The 18,051-nt window shown below is 36.5% G+C and overlaps 2 non-coding genes across 2 annotated transcripts; both read right to left on the bottom strand.

The window, feature by feature from the left end:
- Positions 1-447: 447 nt before the first annotated feature.
- On the bottom strand, positions 448-554 carry LOC141694591 (small nucleolar RNA R71). Its single transcript, XR_012563881.1, has one exon. It is a non-coding gene; the product is annotated as a small nucleolar RNA R71 (small nucleolar RNA).
- Positions 555-8,582: 8,028 nt separating this feature from the next.
- Positions 8,583-8,689, bottom strand: LOC141694880 (small nucleolar RNA R71). Its single transcript, XR_012564159.1, has one exon. It is a non-coding gene; the product is annotated as a small nucleolar RNA R71 (small nucleolar RNA).
- Positions 8,690-18,051: the final 9,362 nt, after the last annotated feature.

Here is an 18,051-nt window from a genome sequence, read left to right as displayed (position 1 = left end):
GAGAAAGAAAAGAAGGTAAAAGAAGAAGAGAAAGTTGAAGAACCAGCTTTAGTATAGTTGGGTGATCAAGCGGAAAATTCGAAGGCTTTGATGGACTATTCTCAGCCTAAGATTAATGACATTCAGTCAAGTATCATCAGACCAGCCATCAGGGCTAACACTTTTGAGATCAAGTCAAGCACGATTCAGATGATACAGAACTCAGTTCAGTTTGGGGGTTCTCCTACTGAAGACCCCAACATGCACATCAGGGATTTCATCGAGATCTGCGACACCTTCAAGTTTAATAATGTGACTGAAGATGATATCAAGCTATGCCTCTTCCCATTTTCTCTAAGGGACAAAGCTAAGTGCTTGTTACACTCTCTACTAGCAGGGTCTATCACCACTTGGGAGGATCTTGCGCTAAAGTTTCTCACTAAATTCTTCCCTATGGAGAAAATTGTTGCAATCAGGAATGCTCTTACTCAGTTTGCTCAGCAAACTGGAGAATCTCTGTGTGAGGTTTGGGATCGATATAAGGAGATGCTAAGGAAGTGCCCACACCATGGCATGCCTGATTGGATGATTATCAACTGTTTCTACAATGGATTGGGTGCTACTTCTAGACCCTGATGCAGTATCAGGAGGAGCCTTGTGGGCTAAAAGCTACGATAAAGCTTATGAACTTATTGAACTGAAGGCTGCTAATGAGTACCAGAATTCTTCCCAGAGGCTGACTCAGGGAAAAGTCGCAGGAATTCTGGTTGGACGCAGCAACTGCTATCGCTGCATAACTTAAGGGTTTGATGATGAAGGTGGACACTTTGGCTAATTATGGAGTTAATTAAATCACTAGTGTCTGTGAACTTTGTGCCGGTGCCCACGAGACTAATCAGTACACAATTTTTAGTGAATCAGCACAGTTTGTGAGCAACTTCCAGCGATCGCAGCAACCAGTGCTAGCCACCTATCATCCCAACAACCGCAATCATCCTAATTTCAGTTGCAGCAACCCTCAGAATATGGTTCAACAGCCTTATCAGCAATATCCAGCTAAGCAGTACAACCCCCCTGGTTTTCAGCAACCGCAATATGCACCAAGACAACATCTCCAGCTGCAACAAGCCAATGAAAAATCTGAATTAGAGGAGTTGAAGCTTATGTGCAAGAGTCAAGCCGTTTCTATCAAGACCTTGGAAAATCAAATTGGGAAAATTGACAATGCCTTGCTAAATCATCAGCCTGGTACACTACCTAGTGACACTGAAGTGTCAGGAAAGAGGGAAGCTAAGGAGCAGGTAAAGGCAATCACTTTAAGGTCTGGAAAGTTGCGAATCCTGAACAAACTAAAGTGTTGACTGAAGAAGCTGAGGCTGAGAAAGAAGTAGAGCAGCAGGAAGTAGAAGTGGAACCAAGGAAGACTACTGTTAAGCACACTCCTCCTAAGGGTAATACAGGGAAGCAGCAGATCTATCCTCCACCGCCTTTTCCCAAGCGGCTGTAGAAGAAAAAGTCGGACAAGCAATTTCAGAAGTTTCTGGAGATGTTCAAGAAACTTCATATCAACATACCTTTTGCTGAGGCTCTTGAGCAGATGCCTAGTTATGCAAAGTTTATGAAAGGTATTCTCTCTCGGAAGGTGAAGCTAGATGATTTAGAGACAGTCGCTCTCACGGAGGAATGCAGTGCTGTGCTACAATAGAAGATGCCTCTGAAGCTTAAGGATCCATGAAGCTTCACTATTCCGTCTACTATTGGAAAAATATCTTTTGACAGATGCTTATGTGACTTGGGAGCTAGAATCAATCTGATGCCTTTGTCAATCTTCATGCAGTTGGACTTGCCTGATCCAAAATCGACTTATATGTCCTTGTAGTTGGCCTACCGTTCTATTATATATCCGCGAGGTATTGTGGAGGATGTATTGGTCAAGGTTGATAAACTCATCCTCCCTGCTGATTTCGTCATTCTTGATTTCGAGGAGGATAAGAAGATTCCCATAATCTCGGGGAGACCTTTCTTGGAGACTGGCTGAACCTTGATAGATGTGTAGAAGGGTGAGCTCACAATGCGAGTTATGGATCAGGATGTGACTTTTAATGTGTTCAATGCTATGAAATTTCTTACTGATAATGAGGAGTGCTTAAAAGTGGAGTTGGTCGATTCGGTGGTCACATCGGAACTTGATCAATTGATAAGGTCCGATACCCTAGAAAAAGCCTTGTTAGGGAATTCAGATAGTGAAGATGATGAAGGTGAAGAACAATTGCAATATTTGAATTCTTCTCCCTAGAAGAAGAATATTGATATGCCTTTTGAATCTCTGGGAATGGAGGAATTGAACAAAGCTCCTAAACGCCTCAAGCCATTTATTGAGGAAGCTCCCACTCTTGAGCTTAACCCTTTACCTGAGCATTTGAGGTATGCATTTTTAGGTGATGCATCTACTCTTCCTGTTATTATTGCATCTGACCTTTCAGGTAGTGATGAGGAAAAGCTTTTAAGGATTCTGAGAGAGTTCAAATCGGAAATTGGATGGACTATAGCAGATATCAAGGGAACCAACCCTTCTTACTGTATGCATAAAATTCTGCTAGAGGAAGGTAGCAAGCCTATGGTCGAGCAGCAAAGAAGACATAATCCAATCATGAAGAAGGTAGTGAAGAAGGAAATTCTTAAGTGGTTATATGCATGGATCATCTACCCTATTTTCAACAGTTCATGGGTAAGCTCGGTTCAATGTGTGCCAAAGAAAGGTGGAATTACTGTGGTAGCAAATGAGAAGAATGAGCTTATTCCTACTAGAACAGTCACGGGGTGGAGAGTTTGTATGGACTACAGGAAGTTGAACAAAGCCACTAGGAAGGATCACTTCCCTCTTCCCTTCATTGATCATATGCTCGACAGGTTGGCTGGTCATAAGTACTATTTTCTTCTGGATGGTTATTCGGGTTATAATCAAATTTGTATCCCTCCAGAAGATCAGGAAAAAACTACCTTCACTTGTCCATTTGGTACTTTCGCCTTCAGACGAGTTTTTTTTGGTCTGTGTGGTGCGCCAGCCACATTTCAGAGATGTATGATGGCCATTTTTTCTGATATGATTGGCCAGAATATGGAGGTGTTCGTGGATGACTTCTCAGTCTTTGGCGATTCTTTTGATGAAAGCTTGTAAAATCTTGGATACGTTCTCAAGAGGTGCGTTGAGACCAATCTGGTTCTTAACTGGGAGAAATGTCACTTTATGGTATGTCAGGGCATTATTCTCGGGCATAAGGTTTCTAGTAAAGGTCTAGAGGTGGACAAGGCCGAGGTGGACAAAGCCAAGGTGGGGGTCATTGAGAAACTTCTTCCACCCATTTTTGTTAAGGGAATTCACAGTTTTCTTGGTCATGCGGGTTTCTACAGGCGTTTCATCAATGACTTCTCGAAAATTTCAAAGCCATTGTGCAGTTTGCTAGAGAAAGATGTTCCTTTCAAGTTTGATGACGAGTGCCTTGCAGCTTTTGAGACATTGAAGAAGAGTTTAATCACGGCACCGATCATAACTGCACCTGATTGGAATGAACCTTTTGAGATGCTGTGCGATGCAAGTGACTATGTAGTTGGAGCAGTTCTTGGGCAGATGAAGAACAACTTATTTCATGTGGCTACGCTAGTAAGACCCTAAATGGTGCTCAACTGAATTATACTACTACGGAGAAAGAACTTTTGGCTATTTTCTATGGTTTTGAGAAATTTCAATCTTATCTACTTGGGACTAAGGTGACAGTTTTTACTGATCACGCTGCAATTCAATATCTAGTCTCAAAGAAGGACTCGAATCCTAGATTGATTGGATGGATTCTTTTACTTCAAGAATTTGAACTAGAGATCAAGGATGAAAAGGGGACTGAAAATCAAGTCGTTGAACATCTCTCACGTTTAGAGAATCCTAATGCTACTTCATTGGATAAGACATTGATAAATGAATCTTTTCCCGACGAGCAGCTGTTTGGAGTGCAAGAAGAAGAACCGTGGTTCACAGACATTGTGAACTACGAGAAAGCTGGCCCAAGTGTTTCTTATGGAGATGGCAACATTGGAAAAACATTGGGATATGGCAATATCAATCTTGGGAATGTCATCATTAAAGAAGTAGCTCTGGTCTCAGGACTTAAACACAATCTGCTGAGTATAAGTCAAATCTGTGATAGAGGTTATCATATTGATTTCTTTGAAGAACACTGTGAAGTTGTGAGTAAAGCTAAAGGCAAAGTTGTTCTGAAAGGATACAGGCGTGGTAACATTTATGAAGCTAAGCTTTCAACAAGTACTGATGGTTCTACAATATGTCTGATGAGTAGAGCATCAATTGAAGAAAGCTGGAATTGGCACAAGAAACTCTCTCATTTAAATTTCAACAATATAAATGAACTAGTCAAGAAAGATCTTGTGAGAGGACTGCCAAAGTCAGTATTTGCTCCTGATGGCCTTTGTGATTCTTGTCAGAAGGCCAAACAAAGAAAATCTTCATTCAAGAGCAAGACTGATTCATCAATTCTTGAGCCTTATCATCTACTACATGTTGATCTATTTGGTCCAGTGAATGTCATGTCTATTCCAAAGAAGAAATATGCGTTGGTCATAGTGGATGAGTTCACCAGATACACATGGGTGTATTTCTTGCACACAAAAAGTGAAACTGCATTTATCTTGATTGATCATGTCAAACATCTGGATAAATTGGTTCAAAGATTCTGTCAAAACCATAAGGAGTGATAATGGCACTGAGTTCAAGAAGTCTGATAGCAGGGCCTTATTTCCAGTCATATGTCCTGAACATTGCCCTGCAATCAAGTTTGTTAACATTTGCAGCGGGTTTAACATCCGAGTTTATATTAACAATTTTCTTATCAGAACTTACACTATCAGACTTTGAATCAGAATTTACACTAGAAGGAACAATGGAAACTTTCTTCAAAGAAGGTTTTATTTGATAATAATCATAGTACAAACTATGATATTCCTTACAAGTATAAATGGAATGCCATAAACTACCATAATGAAAACAAGGATTTTGTGGTTTGTATCTAACAGACTGACTCTTAACTCCTGACTTTGAAGGTAAGGAGTTTATGTTCTTATTCTTCCTACAACAAGAAGCCAGATGGTTAGAACTTCCACAGTTATGACACGTTTTCCTAGGAGCTTTAGGAACAGGCTTGTAATTATTGCTTTTATTCACACCTTCCTTTCCATTCCTATTTTTCCTAGGTGATTTTACCTTATTTGCATTCTTAACATCTTTCATCTTATGCTTAAGCTGCTTCTTACTCATTAAGCCTATGTTTACTTCAGCTGTCTTTTCCTGTTTTAGTTTGTCAGAAGTTAATTCCACTTTAACTTCTGATTTCTCATTATCAGACTTTACAGTTACAAACTTAACAGGTTTTAACTTTGATTTTTGCTTGACAACAACTGGCTTAATTTCTACAGTTCCTTTATCATTCTTATCCTCTCCATAACCTAAGCCCTCTTTCCAATTTTCACTACTTAGCAAATTTTGAGTTGTTCTGCCAGAGTTAGTCCAAATCCTGATAATCTCTCTTTCCTTTTCTAACTCAGTATTTAGATATTCATTCATTTTTAGCACTTCATCCCTAACATAAAAAGCATCATCTCTATCCTTCTGAGTTTGATGAAACATAACTAACTCTTTTTCTAAGAAATCATTTCTTTTCTTAAAAGCAAGATTTTCAGAAGTTAATCTTTCACATGTTAAAGTTTGATCTCTATAACTAACAAACATGGTTTTAAGATATCTTCTCAACTCATTAATATCATCAGTATGAAAAGCATAAGTAGTCTGAGGTACCTTTATTTCAGCAGCTTCAGAACTGCTCTCAGCACTTTCTTTATCAGCATTTGCCATCAAAGCATAGTTCTCCTCACTTTCAGAGTCTGAGGTGTCTGTCCAGCTTTTCTTCTTTGTGACCAGAGCCTTGCCTTTGTCACCCTTCACTTTCTTGCAATCAGGAGATATGTGGCCTTTCTCACCACAGTTATAGCATTTGACATTGGTATAATCTCCTCTATCAGACTTTCCTCCTCTGCCCTCAGATCTTCTGAAATTCTTCTTATCAGAACTTGTGCCTTTCCTGGAAAACTTCTTTCCCTTCCTGAACTTCCTGTATGCGATCTTTGTGATCCCTTTCACCATAAGAGCACACAGCTTCATCATCTCCTCATTAGCATAAGTCTCAGGCAAGCTTTCAGAATCTGAGTCATCATCACTTTGAGAACTTGATGACTCAGTATCAGACTTTGTGAAAAGAGCTTTACCCTTGTCTTTCCTTGAGGTAGCTGCCTTGGGGGATTCTTCTTCAGCCTTAAGAGCAACAGTCCTTGACTTTCCTCCTTTCCTCTTGCTTCTTTGTTCCATCTCAAGTTCATGAGTCTTGAGCATTCCATAAATTTCATCAAGAGTTGTTTCATCAAGATTGTAGTTGTCTCTTATTGTTGTTGCCTTCAAATCCCAACATTCAGGAAGAGCTAACAGGAATTTAAGGTTTGAATCTTCAAGATCATACTCCTTATCAACCAATGACAAATCATTCAAGATTTTGACAAATCTATCATATAAATCAGTCAATGACTCATTAGCCTTTGAGTCAAAGTGTTCATACTCTTGAGTGAGTATTGTCTTCCTGTTCTTCTTAATTGTATCGGTTCCCTGACACCTTATTTCCAGAGCATCCCATATCTCCTTAGCAGTCTTGCAGTTAATTACCCTGTTTGACATTACATTATCAATGGCACTATGCAGTAAGTGTCGTACCTTAGCATCCTTAGCAATTGATGCTATATCTTCAGCAGTATAATCACTCTTCTCCTTTGGTACGGTCTTTGCTGCTTCACCTGCAACTGCAACAGTGAGCTTGGTTGGTTTGTGAGGCCCTTCCTTGATTCTATCAAGATATTCTGGATCTGTTGCTTCCAGGAACATGGTCATCCCCACCTTCCATATGGGATATTCAGATGGTCTCAGTATGGGAACTCTGATGGTCTAATACCGACTTTGAATTTGTGTCTTTGGTGGTTCTTCAGTTTTGGTAGGCTTAGTTGGAGTTTCTGTGTCAAACATGATTGTGTTTGGATCTTTAACTGTATGTGCGTTAACAGATAGGCTCTGATACCACTTGTTAGGTCACACACACTGTAGAGGGGGTGAATACAGTGTAAAGTACAATCAAATCAAACTTTAATATCTCAAGTAACAGAAAATAAACTTTATTAAAACAATAAACTCTGTTACAGTATGGAACTGTTACCTCTCAGTGATGAACAAATATCACTAGAGCTGCTAGGGTTACTACGAATAATCTTCTCGAATATGATAACACTTGTAGTGTAAACCCTATGTCTGTGTTTATATACTACACAATTACAAGATAATCACTAATTGATATGGAATATAATTCTGCTTCCTAAAATATATCAATCAGATATCTTTTCTTCCAAGTATTCTATTCTTCATAGAATTCCTTCTTCATGCATATCTCTTCTTATGCTTATCTCGATCTTCTTTCCTTTAATCAGCTATTGTCCTTATCTGAATGTACTTCAGCACTTAAGTTCTGATATCCATCTTCTGATGATTATCTCCTGATAATATAAGTACTGATATCCTTAAGTCCTGACTTCCAGTAAGTACTGATTTATCATGTTTAAGTAAGATCTGAAAACTAAACATAAATCATATTAGCCATGACATTATCAAATATATCCAACAGGTTAAGAACGAAAAGGCTATTGAATGAAGTATTTAATGAAGTTAGAATCCCATATTTGTCATATATGGTAATTCAACCTCAATTCTCTTAGTTAATGTTATTTAGTATAATCTCTTAGTTTAATAAAAACCCAATTTGTTATTTGTCTTAGTATTGAGCAATAACCATACATTGTTGTATAGGTGCATAAATTGAACTTAACCTAAACCAGTATTTGTGGGAATGAATCTGATTTATATCTTATACTACTTGCGAACGCGTATACTTGCGTGTATTTTAGCGCGTATTTTCGCCCTAACAAGTTTTTGGCGCCGCTGTCGGGGACTCGATGTTAATTTTTAGTTTATGTGCTTTTCATCAGTGGTCGTTAAAGTTCACTGACTCGGATTCTTTTATTTTCACGGTTTATTTGTTCGTGTTTCAGGTACTCATTACAATGGGAGATCCGGCAGCACGAACAAAAGCCTTGATGGACTTTTCTCAACCCAAGATCAATGACATTCAATCTAGCATTATCTGGCCAGCTATCACAGCTAATACCTTTGAGATCAAGCCTGGCATAATTCAATGGGTACAAACTTCAGTCCAGTTTGGGGGTTCTTCAACGGAAGATCCCAATACACACATTAGGGATTTCATAGAGATCCACAACACCTTCAGGTTCAATGGTGTTTCTGAAGATGTTGTGAAGCTGAGACTGTTCCCATTCTCTCTGAGGGACAAGGCTAAGAGCTGGTTACACTCTCTACCAGATGGTTCGATACTACTTGGGAAGATCTTGCTCAGAAGTTTCTTACTAAATTCTTCCCTATGGCGAAGACAGCTGTAATCAGGAATGCTCTTACTCAATTTGCGCAACAATCAGGAGAATCTTTATATGAAGCTTAGGAGCACTACAAGGAGATGCTTAGGAAGTATCCTCATCATGAAATGCCTGATTGGATGATCATCAATTGTTTTTACAATGGGTTGGGAGCACAATCCAGACCCATGCTCGATGCAGCAGCAGGTGGAGCATTATGGGCAAAGAGCTATGAGGAAGCTTATGATCTAATTGAACTGATGGCTGCTAATGAATATCAGTATCCAACCCAGAGATTTCCACAGGGCAAGGTAGCAGGAGTTCTTGAAGTGGATACAGCTACGACTATCACTGCTCAACTAAAGGCGTTGTCTATGAAGATCGATTCTCTGGCTAACTATGATGTTAAGCAGATAATTAGTGTTTGAGAGCTGTGTGCAGGTCCGCATGCGACAGAGCAATGCGCTATATCTAGTGACTCAGCTCAGTTTGTGAGCAACATTCAGAGATTGCAGCAACCAGTTCCAGACACTTATCATCCTGACAACTGGAATCATCCTAACTTCAGCTGGAGCAACAATCAGAATGTGATACAACAGCCGTTCCAGCAGTTTAGAAATAAGCTATTCAACCCTCCTGGTTTTCAGCAAAAAATTGCACCAAAACAACAACTCTAAATTCAACAATAAAATCGTGATGCAGGTCTATCTTCGAATGAAAAAATTTGAATTTGAGGAGTTGCGGCTTATGTGCAAAAACCAGGCTCTTATATGCCAAAGCCAGGTTGTTTCTATCAAGATCTGGAGAACCAAATAGGGCAAATTGCTAACGCCTTATTGAATCGACAACCAGGAACGCTTCCTAGTGATTCAGAAACAAATCCAGGCAAGAGGGAAGTTGAAGAATAGGTGAACGCCATCACCTTAAGGTCTAGAAAGGTTGCAAGCCCCCAAATCCAGCAAGACGAAGAGCGTGAAAAGTCTCAAGATTAAGAAAATGCAGTTGTGGCTGAAGAAGAAGTGTAGAAGGAAGTAGAGGTGGAACCAAGGAAGACTACTGTGGAACACACTCCTCCTGAGGGTAATACAGGGGATAAATAGATCTATCCTCCACCTCCTTTTCCACAGAGGCTGCAGAAGAAAAAGCTGGATAAGCAGTTTGAGAAGTTTTTGGAGGTGTTCAAGAAACTTCATATCAACATACCTTTCGCTGAAGCTCTTGAACAGATGCCTAGCTATGCGAGGTTTATGAAAGGTATTCTCTCTCGGAAAGTGAAGCTCGATGACTAAGAGACCGTTGCTCTCATGAAGGAATGCAGTGTTGTGCTGCAACAGAAGTTGCCTTCGAAGCTTAAAGATCCTGGAAGCTTCACTATTCCTTGTACCATCGGAAACTTGTCGTTCGATAAGTGTTTATGTGATTTGGGAGCTAGCATCAATCTGATGCCCCTATCTATCTTCAAGAAGCTTGGTCTGCCTGATCCGAAACCAATATACATGTCATTGCAACTAGCTAACCGTTCCATCGCTTATCTACGAGGTATAGTGGAGGATGTCTTGGTCAAGGTCGATACAATCTTCTTCCCTGCTGACTTTGTAATTCTTGATTTTGACGAAGATAAGAATATTCCCATCATCTTGGGAAGACCATTCTTGGCTACAGGCTGAACTATGATCGATGTGTAAAAAGGAGAGCTTTCGATGAAGGTTTACGATCAAAAGGTCACTTTTTATATGTTCAAGGAAATAAAGTTACCCACAGCTAAAGAGGAGTGCTTTAAAGTAGAGCACCTGCAGGTTTTGAATGCACCTCCGTGGAAGAGGAAGTTGGATATGCCATTCGATTCCCTTGGGTTAGCAGAGCTGAAAATTTCTCAGGAGCATTTTGAACCATTTATTCAAGAAACTCCCACACTTGGGCTCAATCGAATGCCAGATCACTTGAGTTATTCATTCTTAGGTGCACCCCATGATAAGGGGTTGGGATATATTTTTGATGATGTAAAGAGTGGCTGGACGGATCTTCCAGTGCCTACAGAGGGTTCTTCTCATGCGCCACAGGTAGTTGATATGACTGGTGTTGGTGATGAGCAGTACAGGCGAGTGACTAGGCGTATGGAGGCCATGCACGACATTCACCATCATTTTGATAAAGATGTGACACACGCTTTCGGTACTATTTTCCGAGACACTAGTGGCGAGGTTGATTGGCCACCTAATCCTCCACCCGAAGAGGGTGATTTTCCCGACGACTAGGTATGCCTGAAATCCTTATTATTGCCTTCAATGAGGATAATGAAAATTCTAAGTTTGGGGGTGATAATGTAAGGATTAGTAGTGTGTGTCCATATAGATTCATTTAGATTCATATTGCATGTTTAGTTGTAGTTCATTCATATTTTTGCATGATTGTTCATTTAGGACATATTTGTTTGTTTTTATGTGAATCCTTGTATAACTCTAGTAGAAAGGAGGTGTTGTGATTTATAATGCGTTTATCGTCTATTCTGTTTATAAAATTTTGATTGTTTCGATGATAGATAAGTTATGGTTATTGATCTAGTATCGAGAGATATCTGTTAAGCATTCCACATATGCACGTTTCTGGTTTGTGAGTTGGTTTGTGAGATTTATTCGAACTCTGTTTCAAGTCATTGCATTCTTAGAGACATTGGCTTATTCATTTGGTTCTGGTTATTCTGAGGGGATCGACTACATTATCATTTTGTTGCACTACCAAGAGCAGCAGTGGACTACAATGCGATTAGAATATCAGTGGCGTATAACGAAGCCAGTCTGTTTCTTTACTTCTCTCTCTATTTATCTCTCCCTCTCCCTCTCTCTTTCTTTTTCTTTCTCTTTATCTTTCTCTCTATTCTTCTTTCTCGCAATCAGTAAAAGTGATTCTATTGAGAAATTGATCAAAGGATGTGGATGGAACAATAATGCGGAGTGAAGCTCACGTGATAACTGTGTGGTATAAGAAATTACAGTGTTATTAGAAATTTTGAGAAAGGTTACGTATGCAAGATTGGAAAGTTGGCCAGAAGATCCCTAGTGCTCTCTTCTGCTGATTCTGAGGACGGAATCCTTTATAAGGGGGGTAGATTGTGATATCCCATATTTTTCAGAATTTATTTTATTATTATTTGAATATGTTTAGGTGATTTTTTGATTTATCAGGAATAAAATTTTGGATATTTTATTCCTGTTTGACGAGTTGGTATTAATAAATGGTATTGTGCTAATTGTTAAGTGTTATATCGATCCTTATTAATTTCTGAAAATATTTACTTAAATGTATTATTTTCAAAAGTTTATTTGAAAACCGATCATTTTATTGATATCAGTAAATTGGGTTCGTTTAGTAATATTAGGGATTGGATGGATATTCAGTCTGCTATGTGTTGTATGTAATATTAATTGTGTGGTATTCAGTTGTGATTGAGGATTAATTGTATTATTAATTACTGAGTCGTATCGTTTTGTTTTTGTCTTTAAAAGTGATTTTATTGAAAATTTAATTTCATAAATATTTAAATTATCTTTAAAATTATTTTTATGACTTTATAATTATAATATTATATTTGGGATTTTTTAAAATTTAGAAATCAATATTTCATTAATTATTTAGCCCTGTATGATTTTCCGATTTCATTTATTTGTAAAATCCGTATTTAATTCCAAAATTCTTCAAAAATTACGAAACTCATATTTATTTAAGTTTGGAATATTCTGAGAATTTTAAAATTATTTTAGGAATTTTTGAGATTAATTTCACCAGCGCGTTGAATCGTTTAATTGATAAAAGCGGGTACAAATTGCGTTTCAAAAATTGCTTTAAAATTTTGAAATTTATGTTTTTATAAATTTCGGGATATTTGTAACATTTTAAGACTATTTTCGTGATTTTCTGAATTTGTTTCAAGTGCAGCTCGGTTCGTTAATTTTAAAATGCGGGTATAGCGCGCAAGTCAAAAATGCTTTAAAAATTATAAATTTTTTATTTTATTAGTTTTTAATTATTCCGAGAATTTTAAAACTTATTTGGTAATTTTCGGGTTAATTGTCCCCGTAAGTCTGCTCGTTAAATTCTAAATTTCGGGACAAAATTAGTCTTGTATATTGATAAGTACTGCAAGTAGTACAGTGGATAAAAGAAAAAAAAAGAAAAAGAAAGAAACCTATCAGCCATAACCCCGCCCCACCCGCGTATTACCCCTCCCCCTTTTTCTTTTATCCGCCAGGTTCTTCCCCTTCTTCTCTTCCGTCTCTCTGTCTCTCTCCTGTTTATATACTTTTTAATTTTCAAAAATTATTATCTCTCAAACCGTTCATCCAAATTTCAATTATTATATATATAAACGATCAGCGCTTCGATACCTACGCATAGATATATATATATATATATATATATATATATATATATATATTGCAAGGTTTTGAGAAAAAAATTTGTGGAGCATATTTTCCGTTTCAATTTATTTTCGGGGCATAGAAAAAGAGTTTGGGGGCGGTGGTTACTCCACATGGCATCTCAGCGTGTATATGTCTATGGCTATTAATTTCGGATTTTTCTGGAGATATTTTCCGGACATCAAATATTCTCTTCGGGGTGATCAAAATTTATTTTGGGTAACGATTCCAAAATTCCGCCTTCGTACTTTTATATATTATAGCATGTTAGTGTTTATATATTTATTTCATAATTTTTAGAAATTGTTGGAGAAGTCACTTTTGGTCCGAGTTTTGGTTCAGGTGGTCGTGTTATTCATTTCTGGAGTGTTTATACGCGTAAATATAAAGTATTGTGTTGATTGTTGTTGGTTGTGTTGATATGATATCGACTGGCAGTCCGAGAAATAGAGGAGGTGCTGTTCGATTTCAAGAAAATATTATTTTTTTTAGTTCAGAAGATTATTATTTTTATTATTATTCAAAAATAAATCGAAATTATTTAGTTAATGAATTTTAGTTGATTATTTAATTCGAGTTAATTATTTCTTATGATTTAAAAATTCCGAAAAATAGTTTCGAGCTTTAAAATATTATTTTAAATTATTTTTAAGCTCGATAAATATTATTAAATGATTTATTCTTATTTATTCTTATTTTTTTCGTAATAAATAAACCGTTCGTCCGTTTAATACGAAACGAACGCCTCTAGACTCAGAAAAATATTCCGATTTCAATAAAAGTACTTTTGAAACCTAATTTCTTTTGTATTAAAGGACTGTTTGATTTTTCATATCATTCTGAGTCAATTTTGATCGATAAATCATATTTTTTACCCGACTTCAGTTTTAAACATACTGAGTCGAATATTTTGACGAACTGAGTCATATGTGATATGAATTATGTGATAAGTGAGTTATGTGTTTACGTGTTATGTGAAATATGTGTGTATGTGGATCAAGAGTCCTGTTATTGTCTATTATATTTATGTGTGGGCTATCGTATGGGTAGACGATAGGATTTTGACGCGCAGTTCGTCGAGTGATTATCGTTTAGACAATTAAAGCTATATCTTTTAATTATAGATGCGGATCTCTCGAGTTGATCGGGACAAGACGTTGGATAAAGAATGAGATGGAATGGTATTGGGTATCTGGCTTCTAGCAATCGCAGGAGCAACATATTGATGGAGTGTTGAAAAGAAAGATGGTGATGTTTTGAGACAGAATGTCCGAATAGATGCGTCTTTACGAGTGTGACTAACTACTAAAACCCAAAGGCAAGTATCCCTATCATCACTTATTGTTCAAGTGATATTTATTTTAAATCTTTTCATGCAAGTATTGATTTCCCTATTCAGTCCAGGATAGATAAATGTTTTATATATCGTTGAATTAAATAATTCTGTTTATGCAAGTATTCTTCCGCTATTCTATGTTGAGAGTAACTAAGTGATTTTACTTATCCAATTATCGGATTTACAAATATTTTGGATTTTGAGAAAAGTGATTTGGTTGTGAATATTCCTACCCAAGAATTGGGGGAATAAAATTATTTCGGGTGTTGATTATTATGACCCCATTTCAATAAAAGGTTTTAAGATTGGATCATAATTGCGTAAGTGACCGGGACGGACGGTCCAGCGGAGGGCTATTTCTAAGTGTCATATGGAATATTATGACACAATTTTTGCCACAGGCAGGTATATTGCCTTTTGTTTGAGTACTCGTGTTTTTGGGGTCACGTTTTTATGAATCATGACCTTGTGCTATCACACGGGCTGATCAACATGTGATAGTACGTCCGTCGGAGAATGATCCTAATCTAAACTATTATATCATTTTTGATATTCATAGAATAAATGATTTATCAACTGTTTCTGTTTTGGAATTATGGTAAAATGCGGTTTTGATTCAGATTTTGATTTACGCTGATACTTACGTTGTTGTTAAATATCAAAGGTGGTATTAGTATAGATGATTGATGTTAACTTCCCTATTTTAGCGCGGGTAGGTTGTGAGCATCAAAGGTCGTATTGATATCTAATTTGATATGACAGCAAAATAAGTATTAATTTCAAGAGTTCGGTTTTGAGTAAAGTTTATGATTCAATCCATAATCATTGTTTCTTGTTGGTGTTGTTTACGATATTTCCGTAAACACTGTTTTACGAGTTTTATTCTCGTCAAGATTCAAAGTATTGTTGAAGCATTTCGCTCAAAAATATCAAAATGGTTTTGAATACGATTAAGGAATCAATTCTGAGATTCCTCCACTAGAATTTTATGATTCAGCAATTATGATTTTAAAGGTTCTGCTCTGTTGCAGATGTCGGTTTTATATCAAAAGACCCTATATATGTCATAATGATCTTGCTGAGCATTTCTTCCACTCATACTTGCCTATTTTTAAATTTAACCTCTAGTGAGTATTAGTTGCGCTGTTTAGCTGCGTAATTCGAGGAAGCAAAGAAGAAGCTCTTGGAAGGTGATGGGTCCAGGGTTTGCGAACTACTGTAAGTTCTATTGTGTAAAGTTATTTATATTATATTATATTATATTATAATTGTGTTATTTTATAGCTGGGCCTAGTATACTTCTTTTCGAAGTTATACTAGCGGGTTAGTTTAGAATAGGAAATTTATTGAACAGAGTTTTAAAAGAAAGTGAAAAATTATTTACGGAATTTGGAATTCTTGTTTCTATAACTGTAACCTTAAAAGATCTTGGATTAGTTGGGGTCATTTATGCTAAATATCTTCCGCTGGTATTTATTTATCGATTAAACAGGTTGATTTGGATTGAGGTTTCATGGTGACGACCAAATCCTCTGACCCCGGATTTGGGGGCGTTACAGGTTGGTATCAAAGCTGAGGTTATAGTAAACTAGAAACGAGAGTGTGTAGGAGTGTGTATAGATATGTGAGGACGTTTGAGCTCATATCGAGTTCATGTTGGACTATCGGATATAGTGCCAATGAGTAAGTTAAGATAGGCGCATTCGTTCGAGATGGTTGTGTTGAGCTGGATGGAACTCCGGGAAGCTCCAAACTTCTATGGTGGAATCTTTCGAGGCTATTCGACGACGATGAAGATTATCGATATATTTGGAACGTGAAGATGTGCCTACAATCAGATGGCGAGTCAACTGGAGAGTTCAAATTGGAGATAAATATTAAGACTTTGGCAATACCGTCTTTTTCAATAAATTCTTTTGACTTCTCTCAAAAAGAAATATCAGTTAGAAGACATAATCCCTAAGACCAGCTTACACATTTTGTGCCAGAATTTTTATTCTCTGGACTTCATTTCCTTCAAAAATATCAGCTTTGAAATCTTTTCAGTTTTATTCATTTAATTTTGAATTCTTTGATATTTTTATTCCGACTGAGATGAACAACCCTAACTATAGGGGACACAAGGTATACCTGTCTGTGTGATAGGAGTCAGATGGGACGCCATCACTTGTGTGTGTTGTAACTACAAGAAGGTTAATAACCTTTAGTAGTGTCTTAATTTGGACACGCAATACCAAGTTCATTTGATCATATTGATCTCTCGGTTATTCTCTTATTTCAACAATACTTTTTCACAAACTCAGATTTTAGTCCTGTTATACTATGAAATTCTCTTCTCTTTGAAATTCCATGATTTTATTATCTCAAATATGCGAAGGTATGCCAATCAAGTTGAAATGAGTTATCCGGGTTAATGGAGAGTAAGACTTTTGGATGAAATTACCAAGAGCAGCAGTGGACTACAATGCGATTAGAATATCAGTGGCGTATAACGAAGCCAATCTGTTTCTTTACTTCTCTCTCTATTTATCTCTCCCTCTCTCTTTCTTTTTCTTTCTCTTTATCTTTCTCTCTATTCTTCTTTCTCGCAATCAGTAAAAGCGATTCTATTGAGAAATTGGTCAAAGGATGTGGATGGAACAATAATGCGGAGTGAAGCTCACGTGGTAACTGTGTGGTATAAGGAATTACAGTGTTATTAGAAATTTTGAGAAATGTTACGTATGCAAGATTGGAAAGTTGGCCAGAAGATCCCTAGTGCTCTCTTCTGCTAATTCTGAGGACGGAATCCTTATACGGGGGGTAGATTGTGATATCCCATATTTTTCAGAATTTATTTTATTATTATTTGAATATGTTTAGGTGATTTTTTGATTTATCAGGAATAAAATTTTGGATATTTTATTCCTGTTTGACGAGTTGGTATTAATAAATGGTATTGTGCTAATTGTTAAGTGTTATATCGATCCTTATTAATTTCTGAAAATATTTACTTAAATGTATTATTTTCAAAAGTTTATTTGAAAACCGATCATTTTATTGATATCAATAAATTGGGTTCGTTTAGTAATATTAGGGATTGGATGGATATTCAGTCTGCTATGTGTTGTATGTAATATTAATTGTGTGGGATTCAGTTGTGATTGAGGATTAATTGTATTATTAATTACTGAGTCGTATCGTTTTGTTTTTGTCTTTAAAAGTGATTTTATTGAAAATTTAATTTCATAAATATTTAAATTATCTTTAAAATTATTTTTATGACTTTATAATTATAATATTATATTTGGGATTTTTTTAAATTTAGAAATCAATATTTCATTAATTATTTAGCCCTGTATGATTTTCCGATTTCATTTATTTGTAAAATCCGTATTTAATTCCAAAATTCTTCAAAAATTACGACACGCATATTTATTTAAGTTTGGAATATTCTGAGAATTTTAAAATTATTTTAGGAATTTTTGAGATTAATTTCACCCGCGCGTTGAATCGTTTAATTGATAAAAGCAGGTACAAATTGCGTTTCAAAAATTGCTTTAAAATTTTGAAATTTATGTTTTTATAAATTTCGGGATATTTGTAACATTCTAAGACTATTTTCGTGATTTTCTGAATTTGTTTCAAGTGCAGCTCGGTTCGTTAATTTTAAAATACGGGTATAGCGCGCAAGTCAAAAATGCTTTAAAAATTATAAAAATTTTATTTTATTAGTTTTTAATTATTCCGAGAATTTTAAAA

Source organism: Apium graveolens, chromosome 10, assembly GCF_009905375.1.
Source record: "Apium graveolens cultivar Ventura chromosome 10, ASM990537v1, whole genome shotgun sequence".
NCBI classification, from domain to species: domain Eukaryota; kingdom Viridiplantae; phylum Streptophyta; class Magnoliopsida; order Apiales; family Apiaceae; genus Apium; species Apium graveolens.
Note: the sequence above shows the minus strand (reverse complement) of the source record. Positions and strands in the feature narration are given on the sequence as shown.